General features: G+C 43.7%; 1 protein-coding gene and 2 long non-coding RNA genes across 10 annotated transcripts in view; 1 reads left to right on the top strand and 2 right to left on the bottom strand.

Moving 5' to 3' along the window:
- The window catches only part of LRRC8D (leucine rich repeat containing 8 VRAC subunit D), a 51,678-nt gene extending 38,855 nt beyond the window's left edge, over positions 1 to 12,823 (bottom strand). Inside the window, exons 1-3 of one of the 6 annotated variants that reach the window (XM_077785437.1) lie at positions 11,285 to 11,373; positions 3,185 to 3,399; positions 1,204 to 1,343 (exon numbers count right to left, since the gene is read on the bottom strand). The gene's annotated coding sequence lies outside the window, so the exon portion shown is untranslated. Of the gene's footprint in view, positions 1 to 1,203; positions 2,242 to 3,184; positions 3,400 to 11,284; positions 11,374 to 12,686 lie in introns of those variants that run through there. The other 5 variants (XM_021526520.3, XM_021526469.2, XM_021526489.2 and 2 more) reach the window with 5 other exon arrangements.
- A 322-nt stretch (positions 12,824 to 13,145) lies between these two features.
- Positions 13,146 to 19,501, bottom strand: LOC116183882 (uncharacterized). 3 transcript variants are annotated; one of them, XR_004148582.2, is made up of 4 exons: positions 19,438 to 19,501; positions 15,349 to 15,430; positions 15,199 to 15,247; positions 13,146 to 13,370 (listed from the first exon to the last, which is right to left on the bottom strand). It is a non-coding gene; the product is annotated as an uncharacterized LOC116183882 (long non-coding RNA). The 3 variants fall into 3 exon arrangements; XR_004148580.2 differs by lacking the exon at positions 19,438 to 19,501 and adding an exon at positions 16,890 to 17,006; XR_004148581.2 differs by lacking the exon at positions 19,438 to 19,501 and adding an exon at positions 16,890 to 17,006 and having other exon boundaries at positions 13,146 to 13,325.
- Positions 19,502 to 20,483: 982 nt separating this feature from the next.
- LOC110470372 (uncharacterized) lies at positions 20,484 to 22,914 on the top strand. Its single transcript, XR_002465404.3, has 2 exons — positions 20,484 to 21,100; positions 21,897 to 22,914. It is a non-coding gene; the product is annotated as an uncharacterized LOC110470372 (long non-coding RNA).
- Positions 22,915 to 26,834: the final 3,920 nt, after the last annotated feature.

Raw genomic sequence — 26,834 nt, 5'->3', positions numbered from 1 at the left:
TCCTTGGGAAGCAGGAAGCTGGTTGTTGAATCAAATAAATGCTGATCCTTATTTCCCAAGACAAAAAAAAAAAAATGAAGTATTCACAATGGATGCTAGAAAAAGAGTCTCTTTTAACCTCACTAGGAAAGATATAATCAGAGCTGGAAATTACCTCTAGAACATTAGGAATAATTTTCTTAACAGATTTTAAACAAACACTCACTGCTTCCACCTGGTCAATAAATAATAAATAATAAAATAACAAAAATGTGACTAATAAATTCAGACAGTCTAAGCCACAGAGGCTGGTGTTTCTGGAGAGAAAGCATCACTTGAAGTGCAAATACACTGTGCCTCTTCATAGAATGCTCCCTCTAAAAGTGAATTGCATGCCACTGCCACTCCAAGCATTGTACAAGCCAAAATAAGTACTAGCCCTGTTCTTAAAGGATCTCTAATGGCATGTAAAAATATGCAAAGTCTTTTCAAAAGATGGTCCTCAGAGCAGGAGTTCCACATAAACTGGAAGGTACAGTTACATAAGACAAAAAGCCCAAATCGATTACAATAAATTAAAATCTTGTACTTCTGTCTTCATACAAGCTGAACCTAGCTAAATCTTCTCAAGTATGACAATCTGAAAGATGTGAATACAAGAATAAATATTAGTTTCCAGGAATGGTTACAGATATCTCAGCAAATAAAAATATAACAAGGAAACTGACAGTTGGTTTTGTCTTAAAACCCATCAGTCTGCTACCTCTCTGTGCTTTACAGTTCCCACATAACATAATGCTCATCAAAAGCTAGCACTGAAGTCTCCCTACTAGAACAAATAATAAAGCTGAGGAAAAACCTTCTCTCAAGACATCAAGCTGCTTTTCAACATTCAAACATTTGTTAAGAGTATTCCTAACCCATTCTTTACAACATGAAGCCTGAAAACGGTATTTGCAAACACGTACTGAGTTGTACTGCACATTAGACGTGCAAATCGAATACCTCAGAAAATGTGTTGCATTTGTTTATGTTCATCTGAGCTCTGTTACAGAACTCATAACATGCACCCATGCCAGGCCCACAGATGTGACTGTCTTTACTGGGCCTCCATTGCATCACACATGTTAACAAGACCTTCTAAAGAATGTAACTTTTTATAACTAATGATCATCCACAACTAAATTCTGCATCAGACAACTCTTCCCATTACTGGCTCAGTACCTGATCAGGCTGTGCTTCTCCGCCCTCCTCCTCCGGCTTCAGCAGGGCTGAGTGCTGGCTCCTGAAGGCTCCAGCAGCAGGAATACCAAGCCAGACTCTGATGATCACTTTCTCATTTTTACAAGTGCCACAGACTCCTCCTAAATAAAAACAAACTCCTGTGAATCAAACTGGCCAAATAAAGTGGTCATGGTAGCGGGGGTCAGAGGAATGCCACTCAGCAATACAGAAGACAAAGGTTACTCATCCTTTTGCTGACTGTGCTTCATCTCTAGGGAAGACTGAGCAGATCCTTGTTTTAATAACTTTGGAACTACTCTAAATGAGTTGTCCTGTTCTCAAAGAGCATAGATCCCAAATGAGCAATTTGTCATTTCCCACACATTTTATTAAACATACTGGTTCATCCTAACTTAACCAAAAGCACTGCTATTTGTACATCATCACCTCCCTACAGCACCACAAAAACCAGACCACATCCCAATGATGTGGAAGCTGTACAGGGCACGTGTTCCACACAAACACTTTGATGACACTTCAACTACTGCATTACAGCTCTATACCAGGCAAGCAGACCATTTTGAGTCAAATGAACTGCTTGGAAAAATCTGAGGAAAATACCTCTATCCTCTGGAATGAACAAAAAACAGAGAAAAAGTGGAATTGTACCCCTCATTCTTCAGCCCAAAGCTTCCACCAGCTAAGACCCAGCATTGCTGCCTTCACCTCCAGCAATGCAGAGGCTCCAGGGCTTCCAGAGCATACAGATGAAAAGCAACAACTCAGCAAAAATAACAGCCAGACTCCAGCAGGTAATTCATGAATATTTATTTTAGTTTGCTGCTTATTAAGTATGCCTTGTTATAAATCAAGTATTTTACAGTAATTGCCTCCAATCAACAAACACAGGGAAAGCTGCTATGTAAACCAGTGTTGTTCCATATGCAAAAGGAGTCCCTTAGCAACAGGCAGGATTCTACAGGACTCTCGTTGTGCAGCCGGCTGGCTGCCACTGCCTTGCTGCCCACCAAGCAGCACTGCTGTGTGCCCAAGGCATTCCTAGCACTGCCAACCACAGCACACTGTGCCAGGGTGCCAACACCAGTGCAGCAGGTGCTTCTGCAAGGGTAGCAAGCCGCAGGTACACAGCACAGGGACAGCCCTCCAGAGCAGAGGATGCTCCACGGGCAGGGACAACCAGCTGCACCCCCTGCTTCAGCCCCATCCCAGTCCCACCACCCCAGCAGTGCCTGCAGCAGAGCTGTTCTGCCATAAGGGTCTGCACCCAGCACCGAGAGCAGTGCACTCATCCACTAGAGCTGCTCCCAAACCACTGCAGAAAAAATGCAAACAAGCCACCCCACCCCCCCCAATCTCCCTCTAATTTGTTTTTCTGAAGCTTTTTCAGCGGTGCCACCCACTGGCACTCAGAAGCACACAGGAACAAGCCCTGTGTCAGGCCTTCCACTGAGATAATTTTAAAGGTCAGCAGGAACCTGCTGTTCCAGGTTTCTTCTTCACAGTATAGACCAGGATAAGGAAAAATTAGGGAAAACATTGTCAAATCCTCAAATAAAATATGCCTCATAGACTTTTCTTCTTGAAAGGGCTTCGGGTAATCAAGTAGTCTCAGGAGAATCAAATCTTTTTATGCAGAAGCAAATCTTTTTATGGAGTTTTCAGAAACTCTAGGTTTTTAAATACATGGAGGAAAAAAACTGTGACTAGATACTTTCCAAGGACCTAGAGCAAGCAAGCTTCAGAACAGACCTTTGGATCATACTTGAGATCTAACAGAAAATACTCACAGCCACGAGGCCATTCACCTTGGCTGCTTCTGTAACCCTTGTTTTGCACGAGGTCAGGGAGCCATGCAAGAAGGGCCCGAACAGAGTTCACCATGCCCTCCAATCCCTCCTCAGCAGTGCTCCCAAAGGCAACAAACCCATTTCCAAAACCAGCAGGCAAAGGCAGCTCCCACCTTCAAAGTAGGAGGGCTGTGTTTTGAGAGTGTATCAGCATTTAAGGAAAGGAGCCAGGAGAGGCTGAGCAGCACCACCACAACACTTGGTAAGGCATGGGAAGAACAGGAGAGCTTGTCTTCACGAGCTGAATCACAATCTGAAAGACTGCTGAGGTCCATCACCACCACCCTCCCCTTCCAAGAATAGGCTGAGCACATGGATTGGATCACACCTGGAGGATATATGAAGGATAAGAAATGACAAAACACAAAATTTTGGTTTAAAACAAACAAAAGAAAACACAAATCAAACCAAAAAACAATCTAAAAAAAGAAATTCTTATATAAATCATAGCAGTGCAGAAGTAGATGTTTGGACAATGCCAAGACCAGTGAAGGATTCTTCTCTGCAGTTCTTACCACAAATATTCTCATGGATTTTGTTCCAAATCCCATTTGACAAATTCTCACTTTATGCTACTTCCTTCACCTCCCTCTTCCACTTTTGAACTGACAACCTCAATTTATTAAAACAAAGCAACATCTTCAGAAACAGAAACATCTGCTTTGATACAAGAATACACACCCACTGGTATAGTCAGTATGCAGTACAGTGGCTACAAAGGAGATTAAATAAGGAGCACATGCACCACTTCTCTTTAACTTCGTCCCCTCGGGCACTCATTCTCTTCAATACTTTTCTTTCAGGGCCCTACAGCATAGGGAAAGACATCACATTTACATTGGGGTGTTGGCATCAGCCAGCACCAATTTCATCTGAATCACAGCCAAGCACTTGGCACTTCAGGCATAACACATGCAACCTCCAAATGCCACGTCCTATATACAGTGGCTGCCTCCATTTGTACAGTCACTTGATCAAACATCTTTTCCATTAAGGAAAACTATTTCCTTGTTAAAAGCATCAGAAGTATTATCATTGCTAACAGACTGAAAAAAAACCCAAACAATCCTCTTAGAACAAATCATTATGAATTCTGTAAAGAAATGAAAAGGAGGGAAGTCACGGTATTTTGGGGAAGAAGTAGATATTTTGGGAAAAAAAAAAAAAAAACAACAAACAAACAAAAAAAACCCCACACCCCAGCTAATTAAGTAAGCAGTTCCAGTCATTAGAGGTTTAATTTCAGCACAGCTGAGTAAGTCTCAGTTCTACATATATATCAAAGTACTCAGACAACAGCAGACATTTGACAATCTCTTCAGTTAAAATGCCATCTTCCTCCCTTGCTGCTGCATAAGAAAAACAACAAACCAGCACACAGAAGAAGTGTAATTTCATCAAGAGAGAAGAAAAACCCCCAGCACGGTTATGTCCTGTAAAAATACTGTCAAAAGTAGCTTGTAACCTAACCAGATAAATAGCAGATTCTGTTGCTATCTCTAAGTAAGTTTTGCAATTAGCTGAAGCTCATTTGTGGCCACCCTGCTACTTAACATTCCTGCTCTCTCCATGGTATGTGCCTGGGAAAGGCATCTTGCCCAAAGCAGAGGGTGGGCTGGAAGGCAGGACTTCCCCTTTCAACAGCAGTGCAAGTTCAAATTTGCTCCAGCTGGTCTTGAAACCACACTCCCCTTGGAAAGCACCTCAGGCACTGCTCCTGCTACATGGGAGCCTACAGGATCCCACTGCCACTCCCTGTGGAGTTCATTGTCCATTCTAGGCCTTGCTTTTCACATGACACCCAACAGCCAGTTCAATTTGGGAGCTCCCTGTAATGCCTCCCTTCTCTTGGTGGCCACCTCCTCTTCCCCCATCCATGAGCCAGAGGCTGTGTGCAAGCTCCTCCCCACTTCCTCTCTTCTGCTGCAGACAGCAGGAATAGAGCAAAGGCATCAACAAATCAAACCTTGCTGGTCAAGCAGGGAAACCTCCTCACTGCTAGAGCGAGCTCACTGTTTGACCACAGGCAGTACCAGAGGGGGCTGCTGCTGGTCACTCTCTTTTACCCTCTTCTGCAGACAGCAAACCAGATCTAAGATTTTACAAAGTCAAACAGCAAGCAGGTAAATAATCACACACTGAAGAAGTTTTAACATGAATGAGGTGACAGAAATCAGCAGCTATGAGAGTGTGGAGGGCCACCATCCTCTCTTCACACACAGAAGAAACAGCAGAGAAGGGGCACTCTGCTCCTCACGCTGCCCAGTTGCACACAGGTTGTTTCCAGGCTGCCCTGGGCCACTGTGCACTTGGACAGACTACAAAACTTAAAATACTAATGGTTTGCACGTGCCTCATTTCTCCAAACAAGGCTTGGACTATTTCCACCCGTAAGCTTCAGGCACCCATTACATTTCATGCAGTGAGCATATATAACCTCATGATTTATAATTTTATGATATATTTACTCACACTTCTCTCCACAGTTTTGTTATCTCCTTTTCTTTCCTCAATATTACTTTCTTTTGTATTTTTGCATGTTTCTCATATTTTTATTTCCAGGTTTTACTATCTTTTTTCTCCTGTAACTCAGGCCTCAGTGGTTTCTTTCTTGAAAATCTGTTTGGGTTAAACTCATCGATGCTAAAAAAGACACTCTTAAATTTACCTTTCAACCTAATTACATATTAAATTAACTTTCACTGAAAATAAACATAGCATAAATAGAAGTTTTAAACACTGGAAAAATATTCTTGTCTAAACCTGTGCATCTTTCACTTTTCTGAATTATTATTAGCACAATTTTGTTTCTCTCAGTCCACTTCTTTCTCTAAGAATACCTTTCTTCTATTAGACACTTTCCTACCCACTTTTTATTAGGACACCTACACTTGTTAAAGTCACAATTTCTGCAGCACCAACAAGCCTTTATGTATCTGCATTCCTCCACTTCCTGTTTCCAGAGCCAATACATTTGTTGTCAGAAGGATAGAAAAGGAGAGGAGCAAAACCATCAAACCAGTTTTTCCTTTCTCTCTGCTATCAAGGCCAACAAGGCAAAACTGTGAAAAAATTTAGCATGGGTTATAAACCATCAAATATTACTTAAAAAAAACTCAAGTGCATGAAAGGTTTCATTTCCCTTTTGTCAGTTCCTCCGCTAAACGAGATAGGTTAGGCTTTGTTTCTTAATTTAACTAGTGAGAAGGTAAGTACATAAAAGCTTCTGAATGGCAGTCATTGAGAGGAACCCTGTATGTGGAGTTCTCAGTTTGTATTTTGAAACACCAGTCAGATTAACCGTCAAGTCTGGCTGCTCCGTGCATCCTTGATGAAGGCAATTGCTAATGCATGTGGAAAGTGTGTGTAACTTCAGCGGTGCCTGGAAACAAGGCAAACCAGAGCACTACCTCTAACACTGCTCCCTCAAGTTTTAATGCAGAGACCATCAGACCAAAGCAGTTCCTATCCCCCCCTTCCATGATCTGTACACAAACCACCATTTACAAATATGCAACATGGGCCTTTTTTTACCCCTTGTTCATTGATATTTGCATTGGTTTAGTGGACAAATTAATACAGAACAATCCAAACTACATCAGCTTAACACCATGTTCCTGTGTGCAGGACTGCAAAGGCAACAAAATGTCTATTACATAACACTTCTGTATAAAATATTAATTCTCACAGAGGAAGCTCTTGAACCAAAAGGTTATTTTCAATGATTAACAAATCAGTGTTGTATAATCTTGGTTATTTAATCAGTCTACTTGAGATAGACAACAAACCATGTATTTTACTGACATAACATGAAAAAAAATCAACTTTTTATGTGCCCACATCAAAATATATCCATCCCTAGCACACACAGATTCAGCAAGTCTGCATTGGGGTAATTGCAGGCATCCACATTTTTTATACAAGTTCTCACACCAGTTAATAGCATGTAAGCTTCTTTTCCTTCCTATCCTGCAATGGATGAATAACAGGTAAATATTCAGACATCATATTCATATACACATCCCATGCACTTGTTCTCTACTTAAAGCTATAATCTCAGGTTGGAAAATCACAGCAGCAAGAGTAAAGTGCTTCAAAATTTTTTCCATACAAAAAAATCTCTGGTTTAACAGGCATGTTGGTATCTGCGCAGTTGGCCAGACTTGAAAACATTATAGGCGTGGCAGCCTGGCTTCTTTAAGACCCAAGGGCAACAAGGAATACTTTTATAAAGAAATTATCTCAATGCTGACTCGAAAAGAATGAAGTTCAAGAGAGGAAAAAAGACAAACCTGTATCTTGGCTGTGACTTTGTAGCCAGTAGGTTGCATGAGGACAGGCAGGAGCCTGTCTCACTGCTTCATCAGGACCATAAAGAACTTTTATGTATGGGGTTTTTCCTTTCTCTATGTATCTTTACATAATGAATGCAGGGAGGGAGCTCATCTTGAGCATGACTGTCTCCAGCAGATGGTCTCATCATATTTACCAGCTCTATATGAGTGTCACAGGTAAGACATGTAAAACAGTAACAGACACTTTAGTCTGCCTTATCCATGGTCTAGCTATGCAGGGGAAATCATCAGGAGGTATGACTCAAAAAAATCCTGGGCAAATGAATAGAGAGCTTTTGCAACTCCAGTCTGAGAACTGTGCATTTTTTTTTCCAAATTTATAAGCACAGCAAACAGTTTGAAGAGATACCTGATAGGAAAAGGTAACAACAGCATTTAATTATCTGTAGCAGCCAACCCTTAGGTCTGAGAAATCCTCCACTGCAATTTTCTGATCTTCAGAGTAGGCCATCACAAGATAGAACACCTGAGATGCCTAACTTTTGACAAGAAGACCATATACAAGGGGTTTTTGAGGTTTTTTTAAACACTAACAAGGAGCAAGGCAGATCACAAGCATCAGACTATTTATTCTTTTACTGATCATACAGTACAAAAAGCAAGACCATGATAAACACAAATGCTATCCTCACTCACTGCTGGATGTCACACACTTTCAGCCTTGATATTTCTTTCTACTTCTTAGAGTTACTTTTAACAAAAAAGGGCCTCCAAAGAGAAAAAAATAGCTGAGCAACAACTATCATTCCTCCTCCCTAAGGCTGATTGTATTTTACACCACGATTGCTTCTCAAGTCTTGAATGTTGCAATTACTTTGGTCTCAGAACAAATCACTTCTGAAGAAAGAGCCCAACTGGAAAGAAGGAAAATTAGTTTTGAGGCTACATGAACAATATGGTTTTGTATCCTGATTTATACTTGAAGAGGGTAAAGAAGAAAAACTAAGGTATTTCTTTTAAAACAGTTCTAACAAACAAGTCCTTGGTACAGCCATACTCACTCCCCATACTACTGCTTGCCTCCAAATGTTGGGCAAAAGTGGCATTTTGCTGGCTTGATCTCAAGAAAATAAATTTTCTCCTTCCAAGGATATCTGCCATTCTGGTAGCTGCTACATGAATGTCTTTTAACTTCTCTTCCTATCCATTTCCTGAAGGGGGACAAGAACCTGTTCTTGCTAGAGCTGAAGAGAATACAGAAATAAATGAAAAGAGTTCCAATTTTTTTAATGAAATAAATTTGTGGTAAGAGAAAGACTGAAGCAGTGTCAGTTAAAATTAATGATGTGGAAATTAGTATTACTGACAGTATTAGGTGCCAACTTGACTTGTGACGCACTTTTCTTTTTAACGTGCCAAAACCAAGACGATTCTCAAGAAGTTAAACACTAGAAATCCTGGCTTTGTTCTTTTCTAAATTTATTTGTAATCTCTGAGGGGAGAAATTGTTTGGCATGCAATTGGTACCTATTCTTTGTTATATGGTTAAAAGAAAATTGTACTCAATTTGCTCCAACCAAAAGATCTTGAGCCAAACCCATCTCCAACGCAAGCAAGTCAAACTTAAAAAACATAGCTCAAAGTGTTCTCAAGGTTAGAAGCACAGGATAGCCTTGAAACAGTAATTACAGTTGCTTTCACAAAACATAACGCTAGTAACTGCTAGAAAACTGCATTTCACAAACACTTTTCTTCATATTTCAGCCCTGTGTGGAGTTGCAGCAGCTCATCATCATAGCCAAGAACAAACACTTCCAAGCAGGACTACTGTGACCCCAGAGAGCCTCGTGCATGCATGTGAACTCAGGAAACTATACATACATGGAAAATTAATCATGGACATAAGTCTTTGCATGGTGAAGTCCACAGACTTTTCACTGCTTATTAAAAAAAAGGATATTTAAAATGTCAATTATGTAAAGCTAAGTCTTTATCTAAATGTGAAGTTTCTGGGGAAAAATATTTCCATTTTTCTTAACACAGCAATACCTTTTTCTTTTTATGTTGGTTAGGATATAACCTCCCCACCACCAAGAGACAATAAATAAATAAAACAGAAAGAAAAAAAAAAAAAACACAAAAGGAGAACTGTGCAGCCCTATTTCAATGCTAGCAAGAAATTGAAGAATTTAAATAGCAGAATCTGAAATAACAGGTTTTGTTCTTTCCAGTTAATGCTAGTGTGGTATTATATGTAACATCTAAGTATAACAAAAATTGCTAATTGTGTTTTATAATATTTAGGGATCTTCAGCAACTTCATGAATTGGAAGATAAAGACTGCTTTTCTGAAAGGAAATTAAAATCTTCAGAGTTCATTATTTCGTAAAATACTTACCCTGGAACCCCAAGGTTGTTTTTTTGGTTTGTTTTTTTTTTTTTTTGCATCCAGTTGAGAAACTTGTTTACTGAGTTCCCTCATGTCCCCCCATTTGTGACTCAAGCTACTTCCCAGCGAAACAGCCTTCAGCAGCCCCACACAGATGAAGTGCTTTAAGCCACAGGACACCAAGTCAGGGATCACAGTGTCCATATACCTGTAGCACCCCCCTGGCTCTCAGAGGCGCAGGAGAAAGCAAAGGGAGACCCTGGGCTGAGGTGCTGAGTCAGCACTCTGCCTGCACAGCAGCCCAAGCCAGCCCTGGAGAACGCCACACCGGCAGGAGCTGACGCAGCCGCCGTGCCATCACAGAACACACAGCCTGTGTACAGGGCCTGATTCAAAATCCACTTACTGCCACTGGCTTTAACAGACTTTGAATGGGACCTCAATACACAGAAGAAATGGGAAGACCTAGAGAATTTAAAAAAAACAAACTTCAACCCAAGAAACTTCAGGACAGTCCCTTCTTATAAAATTGTGCCAAGCCACAACACACATAGTTGCAAGTGCTTTTGACCACAGAGACGGACATACCCTTTTCTCCACTAGCCTTTATTCTCTTATCCTTCTGTCACTGGTAGGACTTCCTGCAAGCATAGCACAAACAGCATTAGCTTTTTTCATCCCTACCCAGGCACGCACTCAAGAAAACTGTCCATAAACAGGAGGCAGAGCTGTGGTATCTCTGTACCACCACTTATGTATTGCTACACAAAAGAAGGAGGCAACAGGCACAAAAGGCTAAGAAAGAACTGGAATACAAGAGCCACATTTCAGGTGTACAGCTATGTGTTAGTACAAGTTCACTAGTTAATCTTTCCAGGGGAAGCACCCAGGTGCTTTCACTCTCTCTGCATTGTTACTATAGAGGTTGGCTCCTATTAATGATTACCTTCCTCTGACTGCAGCACAGTCTTTCTTCATTGCTGGCACTGCTGGTTAGAATGCCTTTTCCAAATCTCAACACACCGGACAGATTACCATCCCCTCAACAATGCCAAGACTGTTTATTTTGTGCATACCTACTCTCTACAAAACAAATGACAGCTTAACACTGCTCCCTTCCCTGGATAAGCTCACACAGCTGTTGTAAAGTTTTAATATTTTGTGTTGAAGTCATCACAATTACAAATAACAGCATCTATTTAATATTCCCTGCTATTATGTGCAAGAAAACAGACACAGCAAACAAGACAAGTGTTTTTGACACTAAGCAAGATATAGGCAAAGCACCAAATGAGTTTACTATAAAGGAAATGCCTGCCTAAAGACACAGGAGAAAATTGTATAAAAAAAATATAGCCACAGAAGTATATTCCTAGGTCAGGACCTCATAAATCAGTTTCAACTAACAATAAAAGGTTTCTAGGACATTTGTACAGCACAAAGAATGACTAGGATCCTGGCCCCAAGTAAAGCTTGGTGAATTAATTTAAGATGGCAATCAAGAGCAGATAACACAACATGAACCTTACCCTAAGTTTGAAGAAAGATGGTTTCCTTTGTCTCCAGGAAGAGGTAAGGGAAAAAAATCAAAACACCACCATGAAAAACAAGAAGTGAGACAGAAAAAAAAAAAAAAAAAAAAAAAAAAAAAAAAAAAAACACCAACAGAGAGAATAGAGAGAAAGAGACTTAGCTACCCCATCTGGCACAAGAGGGTTTTTTCCATCGCTCAGAGCAGTGGGCTTAAAATTTCACCCGTGTTCATGCAAATTTCTCCCATTCTAGAGCCCTCTCTCCCAAACAAGTGGGCATTGTCACACTCCACCTTCAGTTTTACAGGCAGAAAATACTATCCTTTCCTATCATGGTGACAGACATAATGCTGAAAAAACATTAAATACTTCCCTGTTGTGTTTGGAGATTTTTTTTTTAAAGCCGTAACTGGCAAAGCTTAGGAGTAGTAGGTACCCTAAAGTGCTCTCTGCACCAGCAGCTAAGTCAAGTAAAACATCACTTTCAGCACCACCATTACAGGAAGTACGGCTAAGACTTATCCACCAAACAACACCACCACCACTACCGTCCTCCATTTTCAAGTCTGAGTACCCCATCTCATGGCTCTTACACACTGGGAACATCCAGAGGAGAAAGTGCCACGGGCTGCAGGCGTGCTGAAAACGCAGAGCCTGAATCCCCCCACTGACCGCAGATCAGCTCCCCTAAAGGATGCTGGGCAAGCCACAAGCCTTCTGCGCCTGAATTCGTATTTGTTTAAGAGAAGTGGCAGCACTTGTGACGGGGAGCGGAGGGAAAATGCAGGTTGCAAGACAGGAGCTGCTGTGCCAAGCTCAGGGATCCTAAAAGAGCAGGAGTCGGTATTGCCACGTATTGGGGAGCAAAGGGACGGGAGGAGACGCGCCTCGAAAAAACAGAGATGATTATCTGACAAGGGCCGGTTCTGCCCTGAAGATGTGCTTTATTGACTGGCTTGGGCCGCTTTAATCTGCGACGCACAGCTGACCCCTTACAAAAGCCGCACAGCTGGCGGCCCCCAGAGGGGCCAGATCCAACCTCACTGGCCTCGAAAGGGGCTGGCAGTTCCAGCCGCATTCCCCAGCACCACGCCGTCCTCCCAGCCCCGCTCTCGCCGCTGGCCCCCCGCTCATGCGGGCACGTCCCGCGTGGATGCGCATCCCGCGGGAGAACAGCGCGGCGAGCGCAGCCGCCCCCGGGGTCCCGCCGCGGCGCACCGGCGCTGGCAGCAGCACCGCGAACCGGCCCAGGCCGGTCTGCACGCAGGAAAGATAAAGAGAAGCGCGAGGCAAAGCGCGGGGAGGGAGCGGCGGGGGCGCCGGTGAAGATGCCGCCCCCTCCCCGCGGCCCCTCCGCCGCCTGCTCGACCGCCTCGCGCCGGCCCCGCGCACGCCTCACCTCAGGGACGGCTCTGCGGGCTGCGGACCCCGAGAGCCGCCCGGCCGAGCCGAGCCGAGCCGAGCCGTGCGTGCGGCGGGGGCGCAGAGCTTCTCGGCGGCGGTCAGTCCCGCGGCGCTGCCATGCGGGCGGGCAGAGGCGGGGCGGGCTCGGCTGCTAGCAGCGTCCTGCAGCGCGCACCCGCATGGCTCGGCGTGCGGACAGCACCGGCTGCCGGCGGCGGCGGGGCCGGCGGGGCGGCGGCCAATGGCTCCCGCGGCGCCGCGCATGTGAGGGCCGGGCCGGGCCGGCCCCGCCCGCTCGCCCCCCGCGCAGCCGCCGCGCTCAGGTGCCGCGGGCCGAGTCCGCGGGGCCGCGCCGGGAGCCAAGCGCGGGCGGCGAAGCCTGCGGGGTGTTCTCGGTGCGCAGGTAAATGGAGCGCAGTGCGTGAGCCAAATAAAGCAGCGACAAGTTCAAATTGCGTGGCTTCATTATTAAAATATTATCATGGGGAAGGAGGAAAGTTATCTTATTTGTGTATCTTCAGCCCTTAAGGGAACCAAAAAGTCGAAGGCAGCTTTAGCTTGGGCGGGGGGCGGCAAAGCTAGGATCGCAGGGATGGATTCCTCCACGGCGGTTCCAGAGGCTGAACACAGGACACTGAGGAAGAAGCCGAACTGACCCTGATCCTCATCCCGAAATCCACTAGAAAATTTTTTTCCTCCTTTTACTGAAAAGCCACCGAGATCCTTAAATAGTTCTTAAACACCGTCACGTGACCAGACCTGCGGGTCTTTTTAACTGCATGTGCTCTATTACTTCTGAAAGTATATTGGTCTTGATGAAGAACAGAATTTAAAAAAAAAAATACGAGCTTATCTTTTCCATATTGTATTTTCTCCCCATGTTTTCAAGAACTGGAAGAGATGGGAAGTGCTTGTTCAGAACAGCTTTGTGGCCCTTTAAAGACTGAGAATTTCCCCTTTATATTTTTAGATGCATTTTTAATCAGACCTTCTGGTCTAAATGACTGTATGATGTATCTAAGATTACAAATTAAAGAACTTAGCAACAATTCACTCTGAGACCAGAAAAAATCAGGCCAGCTTGTCCTGCTCTCAGCTGTTCGGCACTATTTTCATACCAGAGTTTTCATCTGGTGGGGAATTTTAGCAGAGCTCAGATTTAGTCTAATGAGCTAATAAGTCAATTATTTTAAGCTTTGATTTTTAATACCTTCATTTGGCCTTTTAGCTATTTTCTTCCCTGAGATCATCATCACTTGTGTTATTTTTGGCCAATATTTTAGACCTCACTGTTTTCTCAATAAGGTGATTTTATTATCTATTTACTTATTTCTGCTCTGACCCAGTGGCCAAGGCATATAGGGTGTGTAATACTGGGGCTCCACAGTGAGGGAGGGTTAATAGAGATAAAAGCAGTCCAATCTGGTAAACATCAAGGCAAGTGAAAACAGATAATAACAAGAGCTGCTGGCTGGGAAATCCTGACTCGAAGGCAGCTGGCAGAGAAATTCAAGCGGAAGAAAAAAGGATTTTTTTAAATGCCAGAGCTGGTCAGAGCTGGCTGAATCCACATTTGCTTAGCAATCAAAATACTTTGCCAAGCTGAGGCACACCAGAAAAACAAACAAATGGCTCTGGGGACCTGAGAGAGAAGACACCTGGAACTGGGCAGATCCGGATCCAATTAAGACTCCCTTTCCGACAGGGCAAACACAAGTGTGAAGGATTTACCTCCTACAGAACATATGCTGGATTGCTGGTTTGGTTTTTTCTTTCACTTGTTTTGGTATGTATTTAAAGGTAACCCAAATGGGTTTTAATTTAAACCTCCCCATATCCTCTTTCAAGCTTAGCTTGTAGAGACTTTTCCCAGTGTTTCAGGTTTGGTCTTCCCCAGGCTCAAGTCTGAGTACTTCTGGGCAGCTCTTTCTAGATTGCTGTTTCTGGCTCTGACCACCTAGAACATGCTGAGGTGGGGCAAATAAAAATCCCAGCTATTCTGTTATCCTGCTATAGGCTGTAGGCAAAAGTACAACTCAGCCCACTTCAAGTTACTCCATGTGATAAAAAAAAGGTGCAAGAAAACAGAGGCTGTGGGGGGAAAATGGATCTTTGCCACTTGCACAGTTTTGACATTAGCCCTGTACAATTAAATAAGCTAATATTGTTGTTTTGATTTGTGGCTCAGAGAACTGAGTTAGTGATTACATTAACAAGCAATAGCAGTGTAGCCATATGCCTTACAGGATAAATCAATCCTGTTTGGTTTTACAACTGCATTTTAGTTTCAATTTTTCAAATTCCATAACCTTGAGTAGTCAAATATGTCATATTTTTCAATCTTATTTTTATCCTCATTCTTATATAATTAAAAAATGTTAGAAAATATTAGCCCTCCAACAGAATTATAGTTTTGGCCAGGTTGAAAGCTGACCATTTATTCTGAGATGATTTCCAGTACTTTCCTTCTTTCACTCAAACAGCCATACTGTACATCTCATATATACCTGCATGACATTGTCCAGCAGGGGTCCAAGTTCAGTCCAAGGGAGCCAGCTGCAGAAGAAACACCAGCAGAAGGTGAACATAAGGAAGAGATAGTGTCAAAAATAGAGTGCACCATTGGTTCCTCAGAAAATGGTGAGAAAATTCCTTACCTGTAGGTATTTCAGTCCTGTCTTTGAGTGGGCTGACAAATTTTTCTTCCAAGCAAATTTAAGATGAAGGGGAATTTTGATACTGTGGATTAGACAAGATAACATTTAAATATGCCTTCCAACCCAAACTATTCTATGATTCTATTATTAAGAAGTAGCTGAGGTAGCAGTTAGGAAGAAGTGTGGATGGCTACATAGAAGAGGCACAGGCGGGGAATTGGCTTTCCCCTCTCCAGAAACAGCAGTCTGGCTTCATGGAATGGGCAAAGCATGAAGGGGAAGACTCCAGTTTAAATAAGGAGGAGGATGCATATGAATCACTCCTCTTGGCTACTGGCTACCTGTTTTCAAGAAAGAGTGTTTCTAAGTGCTGAGCAGCTCAGCCCGTGGTGTTCACCCAGGACACATGGACAGGATGATGGGGCTGCAGCTCAGTCTGCCCAATCAGCACGGCAAGCTACCAAAGCTTTCAGAAAGTCTAATAAAATTATCAGGCAATCCTCCTTTTGATACATTTTTTACTGACAATCCCAAACATATTGAAGAAATGAAAAAAAGCATGGTTTTCTGATATAAAAAGCATTGCAAAACCCTGTCCCTACTAGGTTCATTTGTAATTCCATCAATTATATTTAAAAATTCCTGCTAACCAACTTTCTTTGCCATTATATAACTCCATTATAAACAATTATCCAGACCCGTGTTACCACTTTTTCTGAAGATACTTTGCTATTATGCATGTCTTCAAACACCTGGCACAGCAGCTTCTGTATTAAAAACACAGTGACTCTTAAAGACCTTGAGAGCCAGCCTATTCTGGCTGGGATTCTCCCAGCTTCTGAACTTCCTGGATGGAAAAAAATCACTGCTTACCTTGTTTTTGTGCTGAAAAAAGGAATGAATGACTGTTTTACACAAACAGCAGTTTCTACTTACATCCAGAACTCCACAATGTTCTCACCAGTTCTTTTGTTTCATTTGTGACAATATGTCAGCCACCCAATGTGCAGTTCCATTTCTAAAAATTTGAGGGTTGAAGCCTCATTCTTAGCAAAGCACCTTTGTATTTTGAAACAAGAGCAGAAGCCATGATAGTGTGTATTGCAAGGAGTGTGTGTTATCACACTGCACCTCAGCAAAGTTTTTCAAATGATGGCAGAACATGTTGGCTGCTTCTGATTACACAGAAGACCTAATTTTGGTGAGTTCTCAAATTTCATCCAGTGGATATGCAAACAGGTAGCCAATCTATTTCATTCTGTACTTATCAATAAAGGACTATAAAGTCCTTTATTAAAAACACACAGCATCATATGAGATGAGAGGCATGGCAGGAAGGCCAGAAACTGAGCTGCAGGCAAACCTGCCCTTCACCCTGGCAGCTTGCCAGGGCAGGACTTTACTTTAGCAGAAGCAAGAATATGGTTGTGCATTGCTTGGCCAGCCCAAGAGAGAGCCTGTGTCAGTCAAATGTACTGTTTGGTAACATGGATCTGTATAGTCAGTGCCCAGGCAGGAATCACTGCTGAGATGTTGAGTACCTTCAGATTTGTAGAACCAGTTGCTGACAGAAGGGGTTAGTCTGTGCCAGTCCACTTAATCTACGTAGCTCTTCCTATTTTCTTTATTTTGCACTTTACTGCTTCTTTGATCTCTGCCTCTTCTGCTCAACACCATTTCCACAATTACTAAATGCTAAATACGGAGGCTGAACAGGAAATAAAAAGCTGTCATAATCAGAATTAGCAGGGTAAGACCAAAAAAAGCTTTCAGGTGTCACACTTTGTCCAGCCCTGCTCTCTGGAACAGTTTCCCAGCTTTCCCCAGCACATTTCAGTCTGTTATTTCTTTCTTCAAATCATGCCTGAAAGCCCTTCTTCCCCCTTCAGATCTCAATTGGCTTTCTCAGTGAAATGGCTGTGGCTCCATGTGCAAACGGAGTGACACAAAACCTGAGTGCCCTACCTGGATCTAGGACAATAGTGGCCTTTAAAGAAATGGCAAGGCAGTTATCTTCAGACTGCTGAGCTGTACCTGTGCTAGCACTTAACCTTTACTTCCTCAATCACACAGGTACAGTAGTTAGACCTTGCTGATTTTGTTTTTCCTTTGGAATAAGTTTCCTTAAAACAGCCTAGCCACAAGGGCATAATGAGGTGCACAGCTAGGCAAAGCTTTCTGAGCAGCAGGAAGAAAAAGAAAGAACATATGTGGGACCAAAATGCTCTGAGCCTACAAATGACTGATCTCCAGTCATTCAAATGGCTAAAGATTAAGGACTCACCCAACTAGATCAGGAAAAAATCCAGACATACAACCACCCTCCGCCCCCCAAAAAAAACCCAACCCAAACACAAACAAACAAACAAACAAAAAAACCAGAAACAACAAAAAACCTGCAACCACCAAAAAACTACCAAATTTGAGGAATACCAGGCAAAAACAGCAGGGGGGGAAAAAAGGGATAAGGGAGTAATATTTATATCTTATATGCTGCATTTTCTCTCTGCCTTCCTATTCTACCGTGGAACAAAGAAACCACTAGTCATTCTGTAGGAGAATACAGAACTTTTATTTTAAAATGGAGCTCCTTAATCAGAGACCCAGAGGTACTTAGAGCTCTTTTCCCACCTCAAGAACTGAAAAAAGGCTGCTTTCTTTTTTTTGTGCCTGGAAGCCTACAGAACCCAGACTTGCCAACACAGCACTAAAAGAAGTTGATTTTGCTTGAAATGGGCTATATTAATCTTCTTACCTTAAATGCAGCACATTCTGCTAGTGTGTACACATAGATCAAACAAAATCAATTGCTCCATTCTATCAATTCTACCCAAGGGAAAACATAGCAACAACATGATATAAATTCACCTCTGAAATTCTCTTCCCAACACTTTTTTAAATACATTAACAGTAAACCAAAGTATTCCAGTCACTACAATTCTACAATTAGATATCCACTGTCAGTCTAGCATCACTCTGTCCACTTTAACATAAACACACCTTAAAGACTCCAAGGACTCCTGTGATTCCTGTGCACAGCCACCATGGCATTCAGCACACTAACTTTAAAGCCTACTTAATCTCCTGTTCCAAAGACTGATACAAAGGAGTGTTGCACACAGGGAAGGACAGGGAAGAAGGTTACTCTAATATCCAAATAATTTGTTTTCTCTGCATTTAACTCAGATATAAATTAATTGGAGAAGGCACTGGTTATATTTTTATATATTAGAGAGCATAAGAGCAGCAAATTCACTGCCAACACTGTATAGCCACCACAAAACATATTCCCCAGCCTCAGACACCTTCAACTTATTACCATTTAGAAATAGGTAAAGGGAGAAGGAAGATCTGATCATGCCTTAACCTAAAATAATGTTTTGCTTTGTCAGGTTAATTATATGTTCTGACATCAGAAACTGAAATTAGCAGGCGATTTTCCCTTGGGTTGCCCAGACACCGTAGAATGAATCATGCCCGCTCTTGTGCTGCACCCGGGACTGCGGAGAACAAGGGATGGAAAGACCAACATATTTATTTCCTTGCTCTGATCCCTGTGGCTAGAGAGTCATAGCTATGATCTGGCTTTGTAGGGGCTGTGATGTGGCTGGCTGGTATTGCTGTCATCCCAAGTGCGGCAGAAATGGCCATCAACTACCAATGGGTGCATTTCCACTGTCACAAAGGCATATTCACTGCTTTCCTTTGATCCTAGTGTGAACCCATGGCACTAGAGTTTCTCAAAATGTCACTGAAATTAATTTGACATGACAACAGTGTTCAACACAGGGCATTCTCCTCGGAAAAAAAAATACAGCCAGATGTTTTAGCATTTAAATATACAAAAAACACTCCCCAAGTAACTAAGATACTCTCCTCCTCCTTACAGCTATTTAGCCCAAGATACCCTGAAGTTAGCCTGTGTCTTAAATCTTAGGGCACCCAGACACATATTTTGCTTGTCTCGTTCTTGGTTTTTTATACCTAAAGTTCTCCTCGCATTTTGTTTCCATGGCGGCTGCTTTTCAACTATTCCCTCTCTCAGACCCCTTTTCCCCTCGTCCATTCACGCTGTTAGAAGCTCCCTACCTGGTGCAGCAGAGCAGCCTGCAGTTACCTCCGTGCCCCCCTGCCCTCCTCCCTGGGGCTGCTCCTGCCGAGCTGCTCCTGCTCCTCTTCTTCTCCCGGAGCTCCCTCTGCTGTTGGACGCAGCTGCGAGCCCGCGGAAAGCCCGAGCGCTGCTGCCGGAGCAGGATGGATCTCCGGCGGGGCAGGATAAATAAATGGAGTAGCATCCTTGCTGCTCGCCCCGCAGGGCTGTTCTTTCTGTCCGAGTGTCAGAGCAATAGGGAAATTTGCCTTTATGGTCTGTCTCCAGCTGTTTAGAGTAGGACATGAGCACAATGGTGTGGAGTAACTGCAGTCCCAAACTGCTGATTAATTACAAGAGATACTATAGGAAAGGAAGGGAAAACTCTGCCAAAATTTATAAGTGAAAAATAAGGCCCTAGCCTATGAAAGCCATGTGCTTTTTCTGCGTGCTCTAGGCAGACTGGGCTCACACTATGACAGCCTTGCTGGAGGGCACCTACACACTGCAGGTGCCTGGAGGTATGTGCCAGGCCATGCTGAGCCACGGCATGGGGGATGTAAGCCCCCAGCCCATGAGGCGGGGTGATGCTCACTCTCCCACCTTCCCATTGCTCTCTGCAGAGCTATCCCCTCGCCATGTGGCACACAGGCGCCTCACTAGTGGCAAGATGCTCAGCAGCTCTCACTCAGCTGCACTTTGGGATTCCCAGGATTGGAGAAAGAGAGCACAAGACACCCATTTAGCAGCAGTGAGGGGGCCAACCTCAAAACGTGCCAGTACTTGTGCTGGTTTCTGCAGGGGCAGAGCCATGCTGCCCTGGTGCCCAGGAATGGCTCCACTCCCACCCTGAGGAGTGTGACACAGAAAGGCACCGAGCTGTCCCCTGCTAGCGCTGCCACGTTGGCACACTTGTTGCATTTGCCTTGGTATGTTGCCATAGGAACTACAGCCCCAGCATCTGCTCCTGCTGCTCCCTGCCATGCTGCCTCTGCACCCCACTGGGCTCAGCCCACTCCTGCTTCTCTGCCAGCCTGATCATGCCTCCCCCTCACTCACGAACTCCCTGCCTCATCCTCTTTTTTGGGTGACAATCAGATTACTGCTGTAGCAGTTAATTATTGCATTAGTTATAATTTGCCTATTCATTTGTCTTCTTCCCTCCCACCTTGGAATAATTCCATCTCTCCATCCTTCCCCCCTTCACACTACCTCTGCTGTTTGACTCCCATCCCCTTTTCTCTTGCATTCCTCATGCACACAAAGCTTTGCTGCACTGCTCTACCCTTTCCTTCTTTATCTTCCTACTACTCACATCATCTGTGCTTTCCTAACACTTCTTGCTCCATCCTCTCTCCCAGTCCTCCTACAGTTTCCTTCACTTTAGACCCCCTGCCTACCATCTCAGGTTACTGTTTCACACAGGTCTTCTCTTTCTTCTACCCCTGTGCAAGGGTACTGCCAGCTTCTCCTGGGTCTGAGCCGGGTCTTGTTCCTCTCCTGTACTCTCCCTGGCTCTTATACAGGCAATGGCATTACTCTGCTTCTACTTATCCAAATACCCCAGAAACTGTATCTTCTGCCACCTCCTTTAGCCTTACTCAATTCTTCACAGCTCCAAATCATCGCTGTCCTTCAGGCTCCTTTATCAAGACTTCCAAGGTAAGCATCTTATAATTTCCCTTTGTCCCTAAGTCCCACCCTTACATACCTTTCTTCTTCCTTGTTCTCTGAATGGGAGAATCCAACCAGCACCACAGCTAACACTACCCTCACCCTAACAACCTTGATCTATACCTTTATTCCAGTGTTTGCACCATTAAGTTTAACAGCCTTTCACTCCTCCATCTCTATCCTCATCCCTCTGGTTGTGTCACTGTTTCTGGTGCCATTAATTACAAGTTCCCTTTGAAGCTGTATTCCGTTCTGTCTCATGGAATTGCTTTTATTCTCTTCTGCCTTCTTTCTTTCCACAAAGACCATTGGACCAGGACCCACTGTCCTCCTTCTAATCCCCAGGCACATTATTCATCATTCCTTGCCCTCGTCTGTTCCCTGCCCTGTCCACCTGGGAGTCTCCAGCAAGCCTATCTACTCCTTCCTCCCTTGTGAAGGACAAAATATCCCCTGGGTGACCTTCTGGGGACCACCTCATCTGCCTGGAGGGCTTCAGCTAACATCTACAGCTCTGCTGGTCCCCACTCCTGACGGGTGTCTCTCCACCTTGCATCTCAGTCAACCCCTATCCTTTCCTGTATGAACTGAGTGCTGCTCACATCACCTTCTCTGATTCTTTTACTTTTCCTTGCAAGTCCTTTGCATTTGTACACTCTGTTTTCCTACTAGAAGCATGACTCTTTCTTGCTTTGTTTCTTTTGCTTCCACTTCTCCAGCTTCACTTCACCACCTAAAAACAACCAGTGGTCATGAAATTGTAACATTTAAACATTTGCTGCAGGACATGCAGGAGGTGCATATGAGAGAACACATAAGGATGCTCTAAAGGCAAGTAATTTTCCACTTGTATTATATTTTCATACATACTTCAGACCATCTGTGGAAAGCTGTAAAATGACTAGTTGGAAACATATTATAAAATTGTGTTATTTTACTTAAAATATTAATTTAGCAGACTCAGATCTGAAAACTCAGCAAAACTTGAACAGTTTTCTTGCTTTTCCCAGTTTTGCTCATCTTTTAACAACAACAAGGTTTCATAATTTAATGTGACACAGAGTCTTCCTCTACCATCTGTGACTCTTGAACCACATTTGGCTGCTAGCTTGGCATGTGTTACGTTTTTCTGTAGTCTCAGGTACACATGTTCTTGTTAATGCAGCCTGCAGTAATTTGCATGTGTGTTCTCAAGTAAGGAGAAGTGAGGCCACACTTCATTATTCTGTAATGACACCTCTGGACCCTGAGATCAGTACATTATATTGGAACAGCATACTGGATACAGTTGAAGTTAGCTTTGTGACCATCTCTTTCCTGCTTCCCAGTATTTGAGAAAGCTTCTTATATCAATGTAGTTTCAAAATGCCATTTTGTGGCAATTCTGGCCTGGAGGAGACTGGCAGCTTTATGTTCCTGGTTTTCCCTATATGAAATTTCTATACTACTCCCTGTATGAAATTTCTATACTTGAGTTCCAAACTTCTGGAAAAAGAGACTGTGCTGTTAGCTCTCAACCACCTTTTTTCTTTGTTTTTTTTTTCTTCTTTATATAGAACAGCTTGTCTTACCTGTGCTTACTGCAGAATTTCTTCTTCACATCTGAATACCAGTTGTTGAACGTGTCTTTAAATACTTCTTGCACACCCTCTATGTGTGTGCCTTTTCCCTTCTTTGTTCTTTTGTCTTTCTACTTCAAAACCAGCCATTCCTATCTTTCCTGTATGAGTTCCACTGCAAAACAAATTCAAGTTAAGTGCAATAGACACTTTCAAATAAAACTTTCAAATTACACAACCCTATGCTTGATGCTGCTGTGGCATGAGTTCTACTGGTACTCACATATATTGTCCCCAATCTGCAGTTGCTTCCACTGCAAACCCCTTTGCTTGGATGGCTAATCAGTAAATCTGAATATTTATAAAATGACAAATAAATGTCACTAAATCCACAGTAAATTCATTGAAAACAGCCTAACTTTTCCAATTTATGCCCACTTACTATGCCACTTTTTCTAGGTTTCCTGCAGTGATCCATTACAATTCCTCCAGAGATACAACCTTCACATATTGAATTCCTACACATTAATTGTGGTGGGAGTAGCTGGCTAGGCAAAGTTTTTCATTCAGAGCTTGTTTGCAGGACCAGAAATTAATCTCCAGGGGTTTAAGACAGTCCCAAAGCCTCATGCCCAGCTCAAGGGAATCCACATTTCCCCCTTCTTTTATAACTAGGTTCTGTTTCACTCATAAACCTCTTGATAACAAGCAGCAGCTACACAGAGCAGTGGCAGCTTGTGAGTGAAGCAGGATGTTTCTTGTGCAAGAGGGAAGAGCCAAAATGCACCTAAGAAAGAGCTCCAGGAAGGATTGGACAGTCAGTGTCTTGTAATTAAATAAGGACTCCACATCAGAACTATTCAGATGGGAAGCACTGTCTAAATTTGGAAGTCTGGAAATTAGGATTAGGAATTGAAAACAGGGAATGACTAGGGGAGATGGTGTGACTAGTACCCTCCTCCAGAGGGAGGTGTGTGCTGGGAAAGGACAGACAATTGGAGTACATGTCAGGGAACAGATAAGCCTTTCGAAGCGCAGAGTCTATTCTTGCAATATTCCCCATTAAATTTTCCATCGTAAGTCCAATATTTCTATGTGCACTGGCCAGCTCTTTGTGGTAATATCAGATATCAGGCAAATATTTCCTTCTATTGTCTTTGCAACTCCCAAAAGACTTTTGGTTAGAGTTTCTTTGCCAGCAAATAAGCAACAAAAGGAGTTGACAGATCAGTCTCGGTGATGATGGTAGGAATGAGCTGACCATGTTAGTGGTTGCTGTTTATTCTTCTCTGAATAAAGTACAACCAGTTTTCTCAGAGCTGCATGAACAGGAAGGAAGAGCTGATCTCTGCTTTAAGCATGTAATGAACAAGGATGAACTCCTAGCTTTAGAAACTGGGGCTGGTGGTAGCTGAAGAGCCCTTAAATTAAGACCCATTTCACTCTTTTTGTGTTACTTACTCCTGTGTGGATTTCTTAAATCTAGGTGAGCAGAATGTGTCTCAGAAATTGTAGCTTGGTTTGCTTGGTTTGCCAGGGAGAAGGACAAGGTGAGCTCCACACTGCTGGTGTCCAGGCTGTTGGAGACACAAGGAAAGGAGGGTGCTCTCCTCCCCTTTTGTTTGTCTGCACACACCAGGTAGGCTGTGTCCTTACCTTCTTCTTTTCAGCTTGGAAAGAACAGGAGGAGCAGAGGAGAGAGGGTCTTTCCACTCAACTCAATTAGCAGAGCCACTACATACAGAAAAATTCCCAAATCATTGAGCTCACATTAGTGTAAGACCCTTATATTTTCCTTTCCCAGAGCTAGATCATTTGGAAAAGAGGCAAGTCACTATACCCATGGACAAACACTTGCTGTTCTCATGGCTGGATTGGAGTTTGCATCTTGTCTCAAAGCTAATACAAAATCTGCCTTTCAAGTGCAGTAGGCATTACAGGGGAGTGGTACATGCACCTCTGGGATGCCAACCTGCCAGATCCCACCTGGTTTGGACACAGCAGTGTCTTTGCTCAACATGGTACAAGAATTTTTAGAACATAGAGAAACAAGAATGGATCAGACACACAGTTACTGGATCTCTACTTCACTTTTTCAAGATTTTTCCCCAGTCCATTCACTTGAGTTTTGTGGATTTTTCCTTACTGTTCCAATTCAAGTGTGTACAGGCTTGAAAAATGCTAATAGAGGTCTTTGAAAACCCTGAATGCAGCCAATGGAGAGGACTGAACTCTCCCACCTGGACAGACACAATTGTGCATTGACACCTGCAGACCAAAGCTTATGAATTCACTTTCTGTCTCTAGGAATTTGAAGGTAGGAAGCAGCATTTTATTGCACCTCTGGTAAATCAGTGTCTGACACAGCTTCACAAAGGGGCTTGCAGATATGACATAGGACCATGAGAAACCTCTCTTCTGCTGGAATAAGAACTCGAAGTAAAGCAGGATATTGTTTCATGATTTCTGTGGAAGTCGAGCAAACCTTGAGTAGCTCTGAAAACATCCCACGACACTGTTTATGAACTGCACTTGCAGAAGCTCTACCTTTATGAAACACAATGATACATGTATTACAAACCTGGAAAACCTCATTCTTTGAAAGAATAGCTCCTTTTAGGTCAAGAAAGCTCCTTTTACTTCACTTGGTGTATGCAAAAGAACCACAGAAAACTGCATGGGTACATGATCCAGAGAGATCACATGAAGAGCACTGAAGGGAAATACAGGCCTCCCTTTCTTCCCATCATTGTGTTTGAAATATGTTTCCAATTGCATTAGTCACAAAGCAATCACAGAAACTTGTCTACAGTGGCAAGCTGAAGATGCTCTATCAGACCACATTACAGGCTTCTACACAGCATTGAATCCTTAGTCACAACAGAACAAACAACATCCACATGACACAATATCCACATAGGCCACAATGCACTCAATTTCCATATGTCTTAACAGAAAAGAGAGCACAGATCTTTAAAGAAAATTAAATGTGTCTTTGAAGGATGCCCACGAACATGTTTATTCCCCCTCTCAGATCCTTACCCAGCAGCCCACCTGCCCTTGCGTGAAATGGGGAAGAAGGGAGGCCACCCCCTGCAGCACCAAAGAGGCAAAGAGCCTCATCAGCCAGACACTCTTGGTTCTTCTCACACTCCCAGCAACCTCCAGTTCCTGCAGCCCACCCTTCATCATCCATCACCTGTGTTTGTAGGCAGTTCCCTAGGTTTGAGGGCAAACAAACACTTTGTTCATATGGTTTTGAGTGTGCAACATTTAGCATTGCCAGTCCTGGTCTGCTTGCCTGAATATCTGCTGGTTTTAACAGTTCTGCAAAGGAAAACAAAAGCAAAATTATTAAACAATGCAGCCATGGCCTCGTGGTAACACAACAGCTGGAGCCGGCCACCATCACAAGGAGCAGCCTGGCATCAGTGGGCTCAGGACCTACCGTGGGAGCCCTGGCTATGAATAATTTATTTGGAAGAACAAAGAGAACCAGTAACAGACTTTCTGTTGTGCTCCAAAATCCATCAGAGGTGACTGAAGCCTGTTACTGCTATATTCCAGTACTTGTTATAAAATGACTGCTATATCTATCAGACTTTTTTTTATTAGGTCACTCTTGCAGCATGAGTAGAGTAAGTAAAAACTGCAAAGGAAAAATGTTTCCTTTTTATTACTGCAAAGACACTTTGAAGATGGTCTGGCTAGCAAAGTAAACTCTCCTCGAGCTACAGCTGTTCTCTGACCTGAATGCGGGCTCCACACAGCGAGTGCTGCACAGCCGTCTGCTGAGCCTCGGGGAAGGTGTCTGCAGAAGTTTGTCCCTTTGCTTAACGGGCCAGGTGCTCAGGCAGGCAGAACTATGGCTGGAAGGGTTCGCAGTCCAGCCGAAATCCCATCAGAGGTTGGTGGGCAGAGTGTGCTAAACGGTCCCGAAACGCTGGCAAATGGCGTTCAGAGCCCGGCGCTGCCCGGCCCCTACAGCAGGTGCCGCTGCGGGCCGCTGCCCGGCCCCGCACGGCCCGGCCCCGCACGGCCCGGCCCCGCACGGCCCGGGCCCGCACGGCCCGGCCCCGCACGGCCCGGCCCCGCACGGCCCCGCACGGCCCGGCCCCGCACGGCCCCGCACGGCCCGGCCCCGCACGGCCCGGCCCCGCACG

Source organism: Lonchura striata, chromosome 9 (genome assembly GCF_046129695.1).
Source record: "Lonchura striata isolate bLonStr1 chromosome 9, bLonStr1.mat, whole genome shotgun sequence".
NCBI lineage: Eukaryota > Metazoa > Chordata > Aves > Passeriformes > Estrildidae > Lonchura > Lonchura striata.
This window is presented reverse-complemented; position numbering and strand designations above follow the sequence as displayed.